This window comes from Triturus cristatus, chromosome 9 (assembly GCF_964204655.1).
Source record: "Triturus cristatus chromosome 9, aTriCri1.1, whole genome shotgun sequence".
NCBI lineage: Eukaryota > Metazoa > Chordata > Amphibia > Caudata > Salamandridae > Triturus > Triturus cristatus.
Genome location: NC_140592.1, coordinates 1,012,511,015 through 1,012,530,092, shown reverse-complemented (window position 1 = coordinate 1,012,530,092; position 19,078 = coordinate 1,012,511,015). Strand labels below are relative to the sequence as shown.

At 44.7% G+C, this 19,078-nt stretch overlaps 1 long non-coding RNA gene across 1 annotated transcript in view; it reads left to right on the top strand.

Moving 5' to 3' along the window:
• Positions 1-1,256: 1,256 nt before the first annotated feature.
• Positions 1,257-19,078, top strand: part of LOC146799219 (uncharacterized) — a 171,546-nt gene continuing 153,724 nt past the window's right edge. Inside the window, exons 1-2 of the long non-coding RNA XR_014969248.1 lie at positions 1,257-1,308; positions 2,108-2,300. This is a non-coding gene — a long non-coding RNA (uncharacterized LOC146799219). The remainder of the gene's footprint in view (positions 1,309-2,107; positions 2,301-19,078) is intronic.

Genomic DNA, 19,078 nt, shown 5'->3' with positions numbered 1-19,078 from the left:
CCTTTTGTCTCCAAGCAAACCACTTCAAAAAGATTCTCTTGCAAAATTGGCATTTAATATCTAGACTGGACAGTACCTCTGAGCGCCCCATTTTCACCCTAAAAAATAACGCCAGTGTTAGGAAACAGATAATACGGGCATACACTTTTTCACCCTCAGCAAAAAGTAATCTAAGGCAACATTCGAATCTCACTCCTTTAAAAGGTCACTACAAACGCAGGACCTGTGTGGTCTGCAACCAAACCCTCGAAGGCTCCGAGTTTCAATGTAACAATATTAAATAGCACAATACTGCATTTTCCAACTGTAAGACAAAAAATGTTTTGTATGGAATTATTTGCCCTAGAAAAAGTTGTTGTGCATTGGTAAAACGAAATAAGGCAACGATTCATTCAGCACACATCAAGAAGTTGCCATAATGTTCTAACAGCATCACTTGTAAATCATGTTGTTGAAAAACAAAATATGGAAAATGAGTTTACATGGATAATTCTAGTGCCAATTGAACCGGGATCCAAGAGGCGGAGCACTGGAACGAAGTTTGACTCAAAAAGAGGCCTATTTACTCCTGAGATTTAACACCACAACCCGGGGGCTGAACGAGATGATGGAGCTGCAGAGTCTATAAAAACTAATATATACCCAGCTTTAAAAACCCTGACAGATGCCAGAACGGTCTGACATATCATGACTAAAAACCTGCAACTCCTTAAAACAGCTGATGCTCTATAAATTCACATGTTAGAACGCTCTGGAGCATAGAGGCCACAACTGAACTACAATACCCATAATGCCTCTGTTAGGGCCACCTGGATGCACACAATTCTATTCACTTAGTTACAATATGAGCCCGACATCCCTTGAAACTGAAATGACTAAGGCACCAGAATGACCCCAGAGATCTTATGACTGACTATCCAAAGTACGACTGCCACAGCTGGACTACAATATCCAGAATGCCTCTGATATGGCCACTTCGTGAATATGAAACATCATTCACGTTTTTACCTCATGAGCACAATATTTCTGGCAACTACAATGACTACGGCACTAAAACGATTTCATCGATCATATGACTAATATTGTTCCATTTAAAAAAACTAAAAATAACATGAGCTTGAAAATGTGGACTTCTTTCACAGGTCCAATGAAAAAGAGCCATGAAATGGCAGCTGTCCACCAATGAAAACAAACTAGCGGCAGTCACGGCGATAGGTTAAGTGCTTCTGTCTCAAATGAGCTCACCGGCTCGTGGACGCGGAACCCATGGTACATCTCGCTCTTGCAGAAGATGCGAAATCCTCAAAAGTAAGTCGAGCTATCGCGTAAGATAACCATGGCACAGACAAGTTAATAACAGCTCCACCGAGAGCGCTGAAAAAGCCACTTATCATTACATGTTCCTAGATCGCCTCGAGAGCTGCTAAGCCGTTCCTTGAAATTCCTTACCAGTCCGACATGAAGCTTGGAGGTGGCAACAACGAGCTTGCTTCACCCCTTACCCACTGCGCTGCTACAGGGAGCAGATTTTACTAATAAATAATTATAATGTCAAATATTTTTGCACTGAACGTCTCGTGTATCGAGACAGCTGCTTTAATCCTCAGCCCTACCTTGCATTCGATACAGCACAAAAAACACAGTTACCCGAAGTCCTGTTGGATACAGCTTTGAAAAATTGGCCTCCTTTGGCTACAATATAGTACCGGTGTTGAGAATGTTTTCTATAGAATGTATCTACTAACCACTGCTATGGAGAGATCAACAAAGCGTGTGGCTTCAAGATCGTCGAAGTAAGTGGATGTGTAATGTTTGCATCACAGCTTGCAGAATGATAGAAGGCACACCATTAATCGTGGCACAACAGCAGTAGAACCACTCTGATGAGTTCAACTATATAGTGTGATAACTAACAAAAACAAGAGCTTCTCTTTGACATTTTTAATGAAAAAATAGCTTTAGACTCAGTCGTGACATTGATTTCTATTTCAGTGAGTCAAACATTAACAAGGCAATGGAAGACACAAGAGAACCTTGGAAAATAAGTAAGTTTAAAATGAGGGGTGTTCTTTAAGAAAACTTTGTTCCTTCCTCTCTTTGATTACAGTGTCATCCAGTTCATGGTCCTTTGGAGGACCTTTAATTGTACGGTCGAAACGCGTCGACACTTTGAATATTAGAGAGTTTGTTAAAAGACTTTGGAACAAAGGGAACCTGAAAACAGAAAGAAAACCCAGGACTCTGTTTGAAAGCCCAAAATGTTTCCAACCCCTAGTTATGGGGTAGGAGGACAGAGAAAAGTAAGTAAAGTTTACTCCTTGAATATTCAAAATGAGAACTGGGACATTACAAATTTGTCATTAGTCATGAGATGAGTTTTTAAAGAATGTTTGTATGTATTTTGTTTATTATGTTGTAAAGTGCTTGAATTTCACAATTGGTATAGGGTTCCAAAGTCTATGACTTATTGTGTTAAAAAAAACTATAAAATAATTAGAGAAAAATATAAGGCAAAATAAAAATGTGGCCATGCTAATTAAGTTTCGCGACCACTATGACGAATCAAATGTATTGTTAACTGGTGTCAGTAAAGACAAATCTCCTTTTGTTTGACTTTTAGAAAGTTGACGTTTTCTTGCTTTATCCATTTGGTGCGTGCAGGCTGTCTTTGGGTCACATAATTGAGTATAGTTGACAGCTGGGTCTTGTGTATGCCTTCTAGACAGTCGCACACAATGGGGAGCTTAGGTGTGACTGAATTGGTCATCACTGGCAGGATGGAAGGGAGAAGGTGGACCTAATCCCACTTATTCTTGAACTGGCTGTATCCTATCTCCACACAGAGGACTGCATACCACCTGTAGTCAATTGAGAGCCAGGGTCAGGACGGCAGAGCACCAGTACACTTCAAAAACATGCCTCTAGAAGCTTCTCCCCACTAGAAAGGCATAACTGGGTATAAATATTAGACATCAGACACCAACTCTTCAGTACACTTCTGGAACAGTGGATATTCTGTCAGGAAGAAGGACTGTTATGCTGCTGAAAGGACTGCCACTCAGCTGGACTGCTACCCTGAAGGACTGCTGCCCTGCTGTGCTGACCTACTGTGTGCTGCCCTCTTAGCAGGTTGAGAAGGACTGGCTCTGCATCTCTTGAACCCAGAGTCACTCCAAAGGCTAGTTGGCTGCCCTCTGATCTGAGGCTTCAGGGACATAACCGGCTTACAACAACCTTGCACATGGACTCCGCCATCTGTGAGTTTACCTTGTCAAGTGGTGCCACCCCAGTCCTGGACCCTTGGAAGTGGGCTTAAGGTGCTCTGCCAGCCTGTGGATCCAGCAGACCCCACACATCTCCTCTGCTAAGCAGTGCAACCCAGAGCAGAACATCTCCGCTGATGCATACATTGGACCCTACGCAAAGACACGCATAGCCTATGCAGCCCCATTGGAACTGCAACTGTGCGACGAATCCCCCTTGCAGGTCCTCTTATCCCTCGTTGACATCAGCTTCAACAACGATGCCAGACTCTGCATCACAGCCTTGCCGATCCTCGGAACCAATGCATTGCCCTGACTACACGCCTCTTCCTTCACACATCCTGTACTTTGCATTACAATCCCCGTTGATCGAATCCTCTGCAACGATGCAGGCCTTGCTTCGCAGCCTTGCTGCATCTTCGATCCGACAGATTGCTTCGACTGAACGATGCATCTTCAACATGAATCCTTGCAACACTTCATAAACCAGGGTTTAAGGTACTGTGTTCAGCAGGCCTAACTGGGTCTCTGTAGCTGGCCCTTGCTCTATCGCTGTTGGCCTGAACTTGTGATTTTTTTTCCCAGTCCAGCCTGACCAGATATCAACATTTAGTGCTTTGTGCTTATTTGCACTATTTTCACAGAAAAAATGTAATTACATGGCTTCTGCTTATTGGATGCTTGTCGTTTTGGTCTTTTTATTTATTAAAGAAGGTTCTATTTGTTTTTGTTTTTTTACTTGGTGCTGGTTCCTTTTTGTGTGGTCTTTTTCTCTCTTTTACTGTTTGAAGTGTAGCACAAATAATTTACACATTGCCTAGAAGTTAAGTCTGACTGCTCTGTGCCAAGCTGCAAGAGGGTTGAGCACTGGTTAAGGGTTGATGTGTTCATAACCCTGACAAGGGTGTCTCACCCTAGGAGGGCATGTGTACCTGGAACTTACGATAGATCCAAAAGAAGTATATAGAAACAGACCGTCTACCATCCAGACTACGTATTTTGAACACCAACCTGGAGCATATAGGGAATGCTATTTGAAGGAGGCCTCCAATAATATGCTCAGACAATTCATCGACATCGCTGAGGAAGAATACCATAAAGCCAAACAGGAAACAATATCTGACGGGCATCATGCTGGAATCCGTAACTTTGGATATGTATTGCTTCATTTTATTATGACATGCATTGTGTTTTGGGGCATGTTATCAGGTCTTTTGGCGATATGTGCATTAATAATATTTGAATTTGTATATTTCCATATCTTCTGCCTGGTCAACTACATATGCTCTGAGGTTTGCTCCTATACCATCTATCACACTCTTATGCCAATTACGAACATTCCATGTGCCTTCTACATACCTATTTTATTGATCCTTTAGGCATTTTTATTGATATATTTATAATCATTCGACTTTTTGAAATGTTAATGCATATACTGACTTGTATGACTACTTTTGTCATTTCCAATGCAATTTTACCTTGCTTGAATGTTGATAATGTGGCCTAAACCCCACTGGTTTTTCTTTCTTGCGTTTTTCTCATGTTTTCTGCTTTGTTCTTACACTTCATACTGGGTATACACATTGGTTTTGTGGTAACTATCCATTGGCATTTTCTCTATATCCTATTTCTTTCTCATACTATCAACATTGGAAAACCCCCCCAGGCCTGCACGCAATTAGTGGGCGAAACACGCTTTGTCTGTGCTCTTAGAACCCACGATTCTGCCTTTAAAGAATCGCATTGGAGTTTTCACTACATAAAATAAAGACAAAAATATAACACAGCCTGTGATACTATCAGTCTTTTCTACTTTAATTGAAGAAATATTTTAATCACACCCACTTGGCCTTGCCCTTATGGATACATTAGGGCTCAATGGGTTAGGGGTCTCCCATTCACTAAGGACAATTGGAAACACAGATATCCTCATTAACTAAGGGCGGGGATGCCAGGGAGCTCCCACCCCTCTTCGTTTGAACCCAATTTCTACCAGCGACCATACCATTTTGATGATCATTACTCCAATAGACTTGGGCGGTGGGAGAGAGTACATGTAAAGTATCTTTTGTACATTTATTTTGTTTTGTTACCAAAGAGCCTTTTAAGACACTGACTAAGAAAAGGTTTAATCATTTTAGGAGAAAGTAGTCTTATTCTTTATTCACCAACCAAGCTGACTTTTTTCAGGTTTATCCTGTAAAAGTGCTTGCGCAATCCATGGCATACATACTGTATTCTAAGCACACTCTATGGGACTTTGATTCATCCTCTTTCTGCTATTTGCTTCTAGGGCTGGGGAACCTTCAGCCATTGGTTTGAAGCATTGTCAATCACAAAGTGACTCAGTCCACAGCAGAATTTTAGTTTCCGTGACTTTCTTTTGGCTGTTTGGGTAAATCCTTCTGCTTCCAGTGAAATGCAGGAGTGACTATGTTACATCTGAATAGAGCACTCCCTAGTCACACATTTCAATTCCTTAGCTCATCAATGTGTTGTATACACAAAGCAATCCATTTTATTTGTGTTGAACCACAACAGTCCTCTTTTTACATTGCTTTTGTCATCGCTTGAGTACAATTGTCAAACGTATTGCTTTGCCAATGCTTTCTCACGTAATTGTTCTCTTTTGTTCTTCGACTCTTCATTTAAAGAGTTAAAATATATGTGGGCTAAATAGCATGTGACTTAGAAGAATTTTCTTTGTTTCTTTCCTTACTGGTGTCCACAAGGAGTGTCAGCCAGAGGAGAAAGCGTTCATCTTCTCATAAGGCTGGTGCCACGGAATGGCTGGCAGCGCTGCCATAGCTGGCCACCCACAGCTGCCAACTTTGGAACTGGGGAACCAGGTTCGAGTCCTAGCGTTTGGCTCTCCATTTTGTTATTCTGTACAAATCATTTCAGCCCCCTTGCCACAAAAATGAATCTGACCTTGTGTAATGTAACTGGTGCTCATGTAAATCTGGTGCTCATGAAAAGCACTCCAATTCCGTCGGGCCAAGTTCGCACTCTATGAATGTGCATAAAAAATGCCCAAGATGAACCCAGGGAAGCATCAGGATTTCCCCAGTCCTTCCAAAAACTAGTGTTCTAGAAATCTCCTGAATCTGCTAGATTCTTATCGGCTTCAAGTTAAACATTCTCAATATGGTCTTCTTTGGGGCGGAATCTTTATAATTCCGAAGGCACCAAATGTGGCCAAGAGCTAGTTTAGTGGTTGTTGCAGACGTTCAAGGTTAAACCTGCAAGGTCACAGGATGGAACCTCGCAGGGCCAAGGCAGTTTCATCTTTCTGAAGTTGGTAAAATGAGTACCACTGGACTGAGTGATAGCAATATAAACTATGTAAGTGTGGCTACAGTTCATTCTGTGATGCGTGCTTTGCAAGCAGGGAATATGGTAATATTATTTACACAAGAGACTCGGCCCCTTCCTCCCTGTCAACAGCTCTGGCTCCCGAAGGTCGAGATGTCAGTGGATTGCTGACAACTTTTATATCGGACAGTTCTAGCACATTATATAGCTGTGACTGACTTTCACACCCACGCAGGCTGCAATCAGACCGTGTCTGCCCGGGGGATGAGCATGGCTTCCAGAAGAAGGCCCCTGCTGCTGTGCCCCCCCCATCCCCCCTCAGTAATCCCAGCTGGGTCTGTGGTCTCAGTCAAGATACAGACTCGGGCTCACCTGCCAGGACTGCAGTCAAAGTGCAGGGATGACTTCACATTTCTTGTCATAATGGCTGAGGTCTGCCCCTGCTTGAGCATACATGTTTTTCATAGCAATATTGTTAGAACTGGGGGTCTCTAGTTGGCAGAGGTAGGTACCGTTGACCAAATAGGAACCCTTGCTTCTAGTCAGGGTCAGGGGCGTAACACAGGCCCCCGCAGCCCCCGCGGGGGCCCCCTCAGCACAGCACTCGGGCTGTAGAGCTCTTGATTGAGCCCGGAGGGGCCCCTCCACGTCCCTTGCAGGGAGGCCCCCTCGAGTTTTGTTACGCCAGTGGTCAGGGTAAGGGGGTACACTTCTAAAATAATCCTTGATCACCCCCTTGGTAGCTTGGCACGAGCAGGCAGGCTTATCTCAGAGGCAGTGTGTAAAGCATTTGTGAACACATACAGCGAAAACACTACAAATGGACACCACACCAGTTTAGTAAAATAAGTAATCTTTACTAGACTTCACACAAGACCAAACAACAAAAATCCACAATACTGTAATAAAAATATGACTTTTAAATGGTAGAAATAGCTCAGTTCAATGTAGATGGTAACTGCGACACTTTACTCCCAAAGTGCCTTGGATGCGTCACGCAATACAAACAAAAGGGTCGCAGGGAAGGTGTTGCGTCAGTCCCTTGCTTCGGGGAAGGTGATGCGTCGGTTCCTTACTGCAGCGCAGGGGAGATGATGTGTCGGTTCCTTACCGGAGAGGAGGTGATGCCTCTGTTTCTTACTGTGATCTGGTGCGATGTGACAAGATGGCGCCTCGATGCGATGTGACGATCCAGTGCGATGCGAGAAAATGGCGTCTCGATGCGACAACGTTGGATGCGATGCGTGCACGCCCAATGGCTGTGCGGCGAACTCAGTAACTTCTGAGCCGCGACAGGCCCTGCGGCACGCTTCTCCAGTGATGCCCTGGTGACCTCTGCGGCGGCGGCACGCTTCCTCGGTGATGCGGCGGCAGCTGCTGCAGCGGCGACACGCTTCTCCTCATTGCGTAGCGCTTCCAGCTCCCAGCGACTTGCAGTCTTCTCAGAGGGCCCAAACAACAGTACACACCTCTTTGCAGGCAGAATTCAACAGCAAGGGAATTCAGGGGAGCTGGTGGTGAAGTCTTGTATCCCTGAGACTTCAAGCAGGAGGCAAGCACAGTTCAAGCCCTTGGAGATTCTTCTTCAAAATTGCAAAAGTACACACAAAGTTACTTTTCTCCTTTCCTTGGCAATAAAGTAACCACTGCAGGCCAACCCCAACAGCACAGCACAGGGGTACTCTCCTCCTTCAGCTTTCTTGGTTCTTCTCCTTGGCAAAGGGTCGTCTTGATTCCCATTAGTCATCTAAAGTTCTGGGGTTTGGGTCCTCCTTTTATACACAAAAATCCTTTGTCTCTGAAGGCAGAGAGTGTCTGTACCTAGTCCAAACCTGTTTTGGGTGCATTTTGCCAGTGCACAACTTCTTCCTTTGCCAGTGTGGGCCAGGGTCATCAGACACACCACAGGATTTGGAGCCTGCATTGTGGAAGGCAGCACAGCCCCATTCCGGCCCAGGTGCTACTCCTCCCACCACTCCTCATGCAGATAGGTCTATTCAGCCTTGTGCTGACTCTATTCAGCCTTGTGCTGACTCACCCTGTCTCCTGGAGCCCCCAGCCCCTGTCACTCACAAACCAGACATGGAATACACAGCCTAGCAGAGGCAGGCTTGGATGGTTAGGCAGGAAAATACCTACTTTCTAAAAGTGGTATTTTCAAACACAGAATGTTAAAACCAACTTCACTAAAAGATGTATTCTATCATTCTGAGTTCAGGCATACTAAACTCGAATTTATACCTAGTTCCCAGAGTCAGTTAGGATTATAAGATGTTATAATCAAACTGCCCATTCTGGCCTATGAGAACAGGTAGCCTTACAATAATGAAAAACGAAATTGGCTGTAATTCACTATCAAGACCTGCTACACACATCCGGGCATGTCCTACCTGTTTCATACCATGCATCCTGCCCTTGGGCCTACCTTAGGGGTGACTAATATGTAGCAAAGGGAAGGTTTAGGGACTGGCAAGTTGCACACTTGCCAAGTGAACATGGCCGCCCACAGGCTCTGCAATGGCAGGCCTGAGTTACATTTTACAAGCTGCTTCTGTGGGTGGCACAACCAGTGCTGCAAGCCCACCAGCAGCATTTGATTTACTTGCCCTGGGCACATATGGTTCACTGTACTAGGGTCTGACAAGTAAATCAAATGAACCAATAATGGAGTCACTAATCCAATACAATACTTTACAATAGGGAGCACCTGCACTTTGGCAATGAATAGCAGTGGCAAAGTCCCCAAAGCATCTAGACTGGCAAAAACATAGCATAAAACACAGAAGGCAACAGTAAAAAATGGAAGGGGGACCCACGCCAATGGTGCCAGGTCTAACAAATATCAACCAACCACCTGCATAGACCAGCCACGTCGGCTTCCAAAACCCACACCCAACATTACTAGCGTGTGGGAACATCAATGCAAAATATGGAGATATATTACCTACTGGCGGTCGCCAGTAGGTAGTTATAGTTAGAACCTAGTTTATTTGCTAATAACTTTGGCGTCGTTTGACGAATCTTGGCGAAATTCTCCCAAAAAAAGTCTACCTAGGTCTGCTCCTATCCTGAAAGTTTGGGGGTGATTCGTGAAGCGGGGGATGAGAGAAAAAAGGGGGGTCCCAAAACGCTTTTCTCCATGTTAATTTCCATAGGAATTTTTCAGACAGACTACAGCCCGAACTGCTGAACAAAATTACCCCAAATTTGGCAAAAATGTAGTGCTTGGTTCAGAAAATGACCTTTTGTAAAATGGTGTAAATCCGTTCAGTAGTTGTGGAGAAAATCAAAAAAGAATAATGTGTATATATATCTATGGCCGAGGAGGGTTCGCGGACCCTCCCGACCACGAGCTTTATTTTAATTGGCTGTCAACACTCCATACCAGGAAGTGTTGGCAGCCAGCTTGTGACTCGGTAGAACACAGTCTTTCTGGACTTCTGTTGCCTCTTTCTGCATTTGTCTTGCTTCTTTCTGTGCTTTTCTTCCTCTTTCTTCACATGTCCTAACTTTGTAGGCATAGTTACAACTTAGCATTTAAAAAACCATTGAAATTCACTGAAAAAACCATAGGTTTCAGGCACGTTATAGTTAGAAATTAGCATTTAAAAAACATTGAAATTCTCTGAAAAAACCATAGGTTTCAGGCACGTTATAGTTAGAAATTAGCATTTAAAAAACCTTAGAAATTCACTGAAAAAATAGGTTTCAGGGACGTTATAGTTAGTTGTACATTTCACTTGTGCAAAACCATAGAAATCTCTCCGTTCTAGTTAGTTCAGCTAACTTTAACTCGTGCCCCCGCAATGCACTGCTGATGACGTCACATATTACATAATTCATGACATGGTCAGTGACGTCACTGATGACGGCTCAAATGGCATCATCCACGTCCAAATCTGATTCACCTCCTCACACTCTAATATAATCTTTGATACACCCACTGTAAAATACAGACTACCATTTTCGAAACCCTCGACACACCAATACCTGTTACTACATATGCACTCACTGATTCCTAGGTCTACACACACATCCACTCATTCATCCATGCAATCACTCATACATACAGTCACTCATCAATACAACACTATCATATGCACTCATACACCTATACAGACACTCACACTCCGCCACTCATCCATGGAGTTACTCACACACCTAATCAGTCATGCAAAGAATCAATCACACTCCCATTTCCTCATCTATACAGTTATACACACACTCTCTTATACAATCACTGATACAAGTACACACTCATCCATACAGCCACTCTCACAATCACTGACTCTCACGTATAGTCATTTATATACTCCAAGTCTCACATACACTGCCTTTTACATATGTAGTTACTTGGACATGTACCACTGAGACATCCAATCTCTCACCAACGCACCCATACACACACTCACCCACCCATACAGCTGTGTCCACATAGACTCTTGAACCCATACACCCAGTGAATCAACCACTCACACGTCTATGCACAGTCACACACCTCCCACCCACCTACACACACACACTCAGTCTCCCCTACAAATACTCAGGCAACCAATCAATAACCCATATAGACACTTGTGTAGCTACTGACCAACACATGCAGCAGCTTACACAACAACAGACCTACTGATGCACACATTAAGACAGTTTAGTCACTAACCCATGCATTCAGTAAGACACATTTAATCACTCTCTTATACAATCACGCACCTACTAAATCCTCCATCCAGACACTTATACACCCACTCATTATTCAATACACCTTGGCATATATATAAAACATATTTAAACTTTAGAGAAACACACAGTCACTGGATGATGTGATCAGTGATGTCACTGACCATGTCATGAATGATGTAATATTAATGTTAACAGCAGTGCATTGCGGGGGCGTGAGTTATAGTTAGTCGAACTAACTATAACTGGGGAATTTCTATGGTTTAGTACGAGTGAAATGTCCAACTAACTATAACGTCCCTGAAACCTATGGTTTTTTTCAGTGAATATATAAATATATATATATATTCCCACACAGCAGTTGCCCATCGGCGAGAAGCACCAGAGCACATTAAAAGCATCAAGCTCATCATTGGTATGGATGTAATCACACACGCGAATGTCCATTAAAAGCAGTTCCTCTGTTATGCCTGATGAGTTTTGAAGGTAAGACTTCTTTTTCAAAGGCTTGGCAGGGAAGGCGTGCTGTTCTGGTTGCTCCCATTTATACTAGATCGCACGTCCTGGATGGACTGTTCGGTTGAAACTTTGCTGTTGCATTCTGGGACTTCAAGTTCGGAAATCGCTGTCTTTAAATATATCCACTTCATAACTGCTTTGTTAAATTAAAGCCCTGTATGTGCCTTTGCATGTGGATACTTCCTCAATCCACTTAATGTTGCTTCGCAAAGGAGGCTCAATAAATATCCTGCTTTTAATGTGGTCAAGTGCTTCTCACCGATGGGCAACTGGTGTTTGGGAATATGATCAATATATATATATATATATATATATATATATATATTATCTAATGGCGTAGGAAATCTCAAAATTCTATTTTGAATAACTTTGGCGCCGGTTGACGAATCCTGGCGAAATTTTCAAAACTAATGGGGCGCTCTGTTCAGCTCCTACCCTGAAAGTCTCGGGGTGATTCATCAAGCGGGGGCCGAGAAAAAGAGGGGGGCCCAAAACACGTTTTCCCCATGCATTTTTCCATAGGACCTTTAGTCGCAGCTACAGCCCGAACGGCTGAACAGAATTACGTGAAATTTGGCAGAGAGGTAGCCATAAGGTCAAGGAAGTGCCTTTTGGAGGTCTGGTGTAAATCTGTTCAGTATTTCCTGAAAAAATAGCATTTAAAAGCATATCAATATCTATACGCGCGCACCGTGCGTGCACAGTGCGCGCACCCTGCCGTGCGCGAGCGCAATTCTGATTGGTTGTTAGATGTCGGTAAACATTCGAATCGGTCGAAACCAGGAAGTGTCGGCTGCCATTTTGTCTCTCGCAGTCTGAGGGGGTGAAAAAAAAAAAGGTGGAGAACGTGAAAAGGGGGCAGAGTGGACAGTTCCTGACCCTCTAGCCTTGGTCAGGGGGTCACAGAAGGACCCCCAAGGGAGAAAAAAACAAATTTGTTTTCTTTAAAAATCGCGAGGTGCGCGCACGGCACGCACTGCGAAACGTGGGCGCTTGGTGCGCGATGCGCACCGAGAGCCCGCATCGCGCGCACGGTGCGCGCACAGTGAAAAATCTGGAAAAAAAAATAATTAATAGATACATAACTTAGCATTTAAAAAACCGTACAAATTCACGGAAAAAACCATAGGTTTCACACACATTATAGTTACGAATTAGCATTTAAAAAACCTTGCAAATTCACTTAAAAAACCATAGGTTTCACACATGTTATAGTTAGCTGGACATTTCACTCGTAAAAAACCAATGAAATTCCCCCGTTATAGTTAGTGCAGGCAACTATAACTCACGCAACCGCAATCCTCTGCTGATGACGTCAGATATTACATCACTGTATTTAGACACTTATTTACCCATGTCTTCTTCCATTAATCTTTAGCTATACATATATTACAAATATTTATTTTTCATAAAGACACATATGTCATCAGTGATGTAATATCTGAAGTACATCGGGAATGATCAGCTCCTCAGGGACCCACTGACACCTGACCGTGGTCACACTGGCTCCAGTGTCCCTGAGAGCCTCCACCCTCTTCCCATTGATGGTCACCCACTGCCTGTACTTCTTAGTGTTATCAGGGACAGGGGTTTCCTGGACCATCTCTGTGTCTCCTAAAGAGACAAGGGACATAACTGCTAATCCCTCCAAATCGCTAGAAATTAAATCCCCACCAAAAGCTACACTAGCTATACCCGGTGTTGGAGCACCAGAGGGTGCCTGGGATTTCTTGGGACACACAGGAGACTTGTGACCCAATTACTGACAGTGATAACATCTAATGGGACCCTTGTTATCCGACCTGCCCTTAGGGGGCCAGGTTGGTTTGGGTTTTGACTTGGGGGGGGGGGGGGGGCTGGGACTGGTTACCCTGGGAACTGTTTTGGGGCCCTTTGTGAGAACTCCTTTTGGTTACCCTTGTCCCCCCCACTCTTCTGCTGGGGACCCTGCCCACCTTTGGCAATGGTACCCACAATTCCTCTGTGGACCCTGGTACTGGTCCAGCGGTCCGCCTCCTTAGCAAGCTCAATGGGGTCCGTCAGCTTGCTGTCTAAAAGATGCTGGCGCAGCTCTGGAACACATAGACTACTCAAGTGCTCCCAACCAATTAAATGTAACAACCCCTTATAATCAGTTACCTTGCTGCCCTTCATCCAACCTTCCAGTGCCCGCGAGTACAGATTCACACACTCCATCCAAGTCTCAGACTCTTTCTTCTTGGAGTTCCTAAACTGCAGTCTATACTGATCTGGAGTAAGTCCATACCTGAGACATAGGGCCTCCTTCATATTGGGATAGGTCATGGCACCTGCTAATTCTAAGGGCTCTAGAGCACTCCTCCCAGAAGCCTCAAAATGTTTCCACAGGCCCGCCCCCCAATGCTGTTCAGGCACACCATTCATTCTCAATGCTATTTCATACGATGTAAACCAGGCATAGATATCTTCACTCCTATTGTAATTCTGTACTAAATCCTTGGGGATATATACTTTACCCCCTGCACTGGCTGTGCGTGGCCACCATTCGAACCGGACTCCACCTGCTTGGCCTTGATGTCCAGTTCTCTCATGCTCACTTCATGAGCCAGAAGCAATTTCTTCTCTTCCAAGGCACGGGCATTCTTGCTCTCCTCCGCCGCCTTGTCCTTCTCTACTTCTAATTGCTTCATTTTCATCATTTCCATTTCATGGTTTCTCACTCTTTGATTCTCCTCCAACTCCTCTGGAGTGAGCCCCCTACTGGAATGGGAGCTGCCAGCCCTTGAGACTGCTCTTCCCACGGGCAGATTTTGGGGAACAAAACCATCCTCTTCATTTGCACCACCTTCCTCTTGGGCCTCCCACCAGGCCTTCAAGATTCTTTGTAGAACATCCTTTCTAGCTCCGCTTTTCACAGGGTAACCAAGGTCTTTGCAGAATTGTTTGAGCTCCTCAACTTTGTATGAATATAAATCCGCAATGGAAAACTCCAATTCTGCCCTCTCATTTGTTGCCACCTGAGACATGATGCTCTTGAAGAGTTACTCCAAAATAGAAAAATACAGTATGTGGTTGTCTATTGGTCTGCACTCCTAGTGATGTACACCAATTACTGTGGGTCAAGTACAACTACAAGTTCAATCCCACCGCTGCCACCAATGTTAGATCTGGGGGTCTCTAGTTGGCAGGGTAGGTACCTCTGTCCAAGTAGGAACCCTTGCTTCTAGTCAGGGAAAGGGGGATACACTGTTAAGATAACCCCTGCTCACCCTCTAGGTAGCTTGGCCTGAGCAGTCTAGGCTATCAAAGGCAATGTGTAAAGTATTTGTACCAACACTCACAGTAACACAGTGAAAACACCACAGATTTACTCCACACCAGTTTTAGAAAAATAATGTATCTTTACTAAAAACTTCACAAGACAAAATACTACAGACAAACGAACATATAATTCAAAAAGGTTACTTTAAAGATAGTTCAAGAGTTTGCAGAAAGTACTCCAGGATGTAAAAGTCAGTGTCTTGCACAATGCGACTCTCAACGCACAAAATGCGACACTCTTGTGCCCAACAGTACCTGTAGTTGCGATAAGGTTCCCAAAAGCTATCACAAGGAAGATGGGAAAGGTGATGCGATACTCCTGAGATCCTGGGGAGGCTTTGCAGCAGCCCTGCTTCACGCAGCAGAGGTGGATGCGCCGGCTCCGATCTGTAGGGGGAGGATGCGATGACTTTGGCTTTTGTTGCGTAGGTTTCACAGGGGGAAGCTTCACGCACAGGTACGATGCGACACTCTTCGATGTGGCACGATGCGTGGCGCAGCGTTGACTTCCGGCGCCGCAACTCTCGATGCGCCACGGAACGGGAGTCTGCGTCGACGCACGCAGCGACTGGATACTTTCACGCACCGGCAGTGGTGCGGCCCGCAAACTGGTTCTGCGACGACCCTCGCAGTGTCAGGAATCTTCTCGCACCGGGACGAAGCTCGACGCACTCAGCGATGCGGGGACTCCGGGAGCTGCGATGAAATTCTCCTCGCACTCTCGTCCTTGCGACACGCAATCGGATGATGCGTTGGGTACCAGTTACTCTTTTTCACGCTTCTGCTTCCCAGCTCCCAAAACACAGCAAAACGACCTCCTGAGGCCCCAAGACTGGGCAAGCACTCCACGGCAGGTCAGAACTCCTTCAGCAGAGTTCCAGGGGAGCTGGTGGTGAAGTCCTTTTATTCCTGGGACTTCTTAACAGGGAGCCAGCTCTTCTCAGGCCCTTGGAGATCAGAATCAAAAGAAGGGGACACAGCAAAGTCCTTCCCCCTCTCCTTGGCAGCAAAGCAAAACAGCAAGCAGGCAGTCTTCTCCTTTTCAGTTCTTTTCAGCTTTCTCCTTGGCAGAGGTTTCTTCTTAGTTCCAAAGTGATCTAAAGTTTAGGTGTCTGGGGTCCTCTTCTTATACCCCTCCAAGTCTTTGTCTCTCTTTGTTCCAGTGGGGGGATTCCCCTGCCTGCTCAAACCGGTTCCTGGGTGTGCTCTGCTCTGGAGCACCAGGTTCCTTTCAGAGTGAGGGGCAGGGTCGTTAGACGCTCAGCAGGAGGTGGAGCCTTCTTTGTGCCAGCAGAGGCAGAGTCCTCAGCCTGGCCAGCAGGGGGTGGAGCCAGCTTTGTGCTGGCAGGGGCAGGCCTATTCAAACCCAGGGACTACTCCTCCCACCCATCTAAAGCAGATCTCCCTATTCACCCTGCTGCTGACTCATCCAGGCTCCTGGAGCCACCTGGCCCATAACATGACACCAGTCAGCCAACCAGCACACAGGCACACAGGAAGGTTAAACAGGAGAATAGCTAATTTCTAAAAAGTGCTATTCTCACACAGTGAATTTAAAAACCATCTTGCTAAAAAGATGTATAATTAAATTCTGAACACAGAGATACCAAACTTGGATTTTCTATCTTGCCCTTATGGGAAGATAGGCATGTAAACAGCCTTCCCCATTCTATCCTATGGGCAAGATAGCCTCTCAGCAGTGAAAAACGAAAACAGCTGTAATTCACTACCAGGGCATGTTACACACCTCAGTACATGCCCTACCTTTCAGATACACTGCACCCAGCCCAGGGGGGTACCTAGGGCCACCATAGGGATGCCTGACATGTACAGAAAGGGAAGGATAAGGCCTGGTCAGTGGGTGCACTGGCCAGGTCGACATGGCAGTCCTGGACTGCACATAGGCACTGCAAGCAGGCCTAAGACATCATTTTAGCGCTACTCCTGTGGGTGGCACAATCAGTGCTGCAGCCCACTAGTAGCACTTGAATCACCAGCCCTGGCACACTCAGTGCACTTTACTAGGGGCTAACAGGTGAAACAAATATACCAATCATGGATAACCAATCAATATAACAATTTACCAAGGGAGCACTTGCACTTTGACACTGATCAGCAGTGGCAAAGTGCCCAAAGCATCTAAACTAGCAAAAACAAAATCCAGCAAAGCATCAAAAATACAGGAGGTAGAGGCAAAAAAGTCAGGGGTAACCACGCCAAAGATGCCAGGTCTAACAGTGAGTAGATGTGTGAGTAGCTCTATGGGTGACTGACTCAGTGTGTGAGTGGTTGTACGGCTATAAGAGTGAGTTTGGAAGTGTCTATATGTCTGTGTGACGGGATGTGTGAGTGGCTGTATCAATGAGTAGGTGCATGAGTGGTGGTATGGGTGAGTGGATGTGTAAGTGGCTCTATGGATCAGTGTGTGAGTGCTTTGCGTGAGTATGTCAACTGGTATGTGAGTGGTTGTGTGGGACTGGGTATATGAGATGTTCTATGAGGTTTTGAAGCGCTGTGTGAGTGGTTCTGTGGAGGATGTCATCAGTGAAGTCACTAGTGATGTCACTGACCATGTCATGAGTGATGCAACATGTGAGGTCATAAGCAGTGTACACTTACTCACCCATACAGCCATGTACACATCCATTCATGCACACATACAACCACTCATGTACCCTCTCACTCACCCAAACAGACACTGATATACCAGCTCAGTCATCCATGCAGCCCTCATACACCCTCATTCATCATTTACAACCACTGACACACACACCCACACACTCAACCATACAGCCACTCATTCACCCTTTCTTTCAGCATTATATCTACTTACACAGACACTCACTCACCTATATAGATATTTAGTAATTCACTTAATCATACATACACTGACACACCCATACCAAAATTCAGACACCCAGTCACTCATGTATACGGTCTTCCACGTACCCACTTAGTCTTTTATATACCACTTACATACCCATTCACTCACCCATACAAGCACTCCAACAGCCACTTACCTTAGTATATATGTTTAACACTCTGTAACTTTTAGAAAACACTCACACTGACTGGATGATGTCTTCAGTGATGTCATTGGTGATGTCATTTGAGATGTCATGAGTGATGTCACTGACCATGTCATGAGGGATGAAATATGTGATGTCATAAGCAGTGCATTGCGGGGTGTAAGTTATAGTTAGCTCAGGTGACTATAACTGCTGAATTTCTATGGTTTTTATTAGTAAAATCTGAGCCTAACTATAATGTCCCTGTAAGCTTTTGGATTTTTCAGGGAATTTCTATGTTTGTGTTTTTTTTTTTTATTATTCTATTCCCTAGCTTTAACGTTCCTGTAACCTTTGTTTGTTCCAGTGAATTTCTAAGGCTTTTTATTAGTATTTCATAAATATAATGCCCCTGTAACCGTTGTTTTTTCCAGTGAATTTCTACGTTTAAATTTGTTTTTATTTCTTAACTGTAATCTGAAAATTTTGACAATTGGTGTGCGAGTGGCGGTATTGGGTCGGTGAGTGGGTCTGTGAGTGTATATGTGTCTGTGAGTGGATGTGAGTCGCTGTATGGGTCAGTGAATGGGTGTTTGGGTGGCTGTATGGGTCTGTGAGTGCCTGTGTGGGTCTGTGAGTGCGTGTGTGAGTACCTGGGTTGGTCTATGAATAATGTCATGGGTCTGCGAGTGGTTGTGTGAGTGGATATGTAGGTCTGTGAGCAGGTGTGTGAGTGCCTGTGCGTGTCAGTGGGTGTGTGAGTACCTGTGTGGGTCTGTGACTTGGTTTGTAAATGGTGCTATGGGTTTCTGAGTGGGTGTGTGAGTGGGTGTTTGAGTGGCATTATGGATTTTGTGTACTTAAAAAGGTCCTATTGACTTTGCACTCACCAGGAGACAACAAGAAAGAAACTACTCATCACAGTCACTACATAACAGATTGCTCTCCATTAGATAAATGATGCGTTCACCTCCATTAAAGATTGTTTTTCAACTT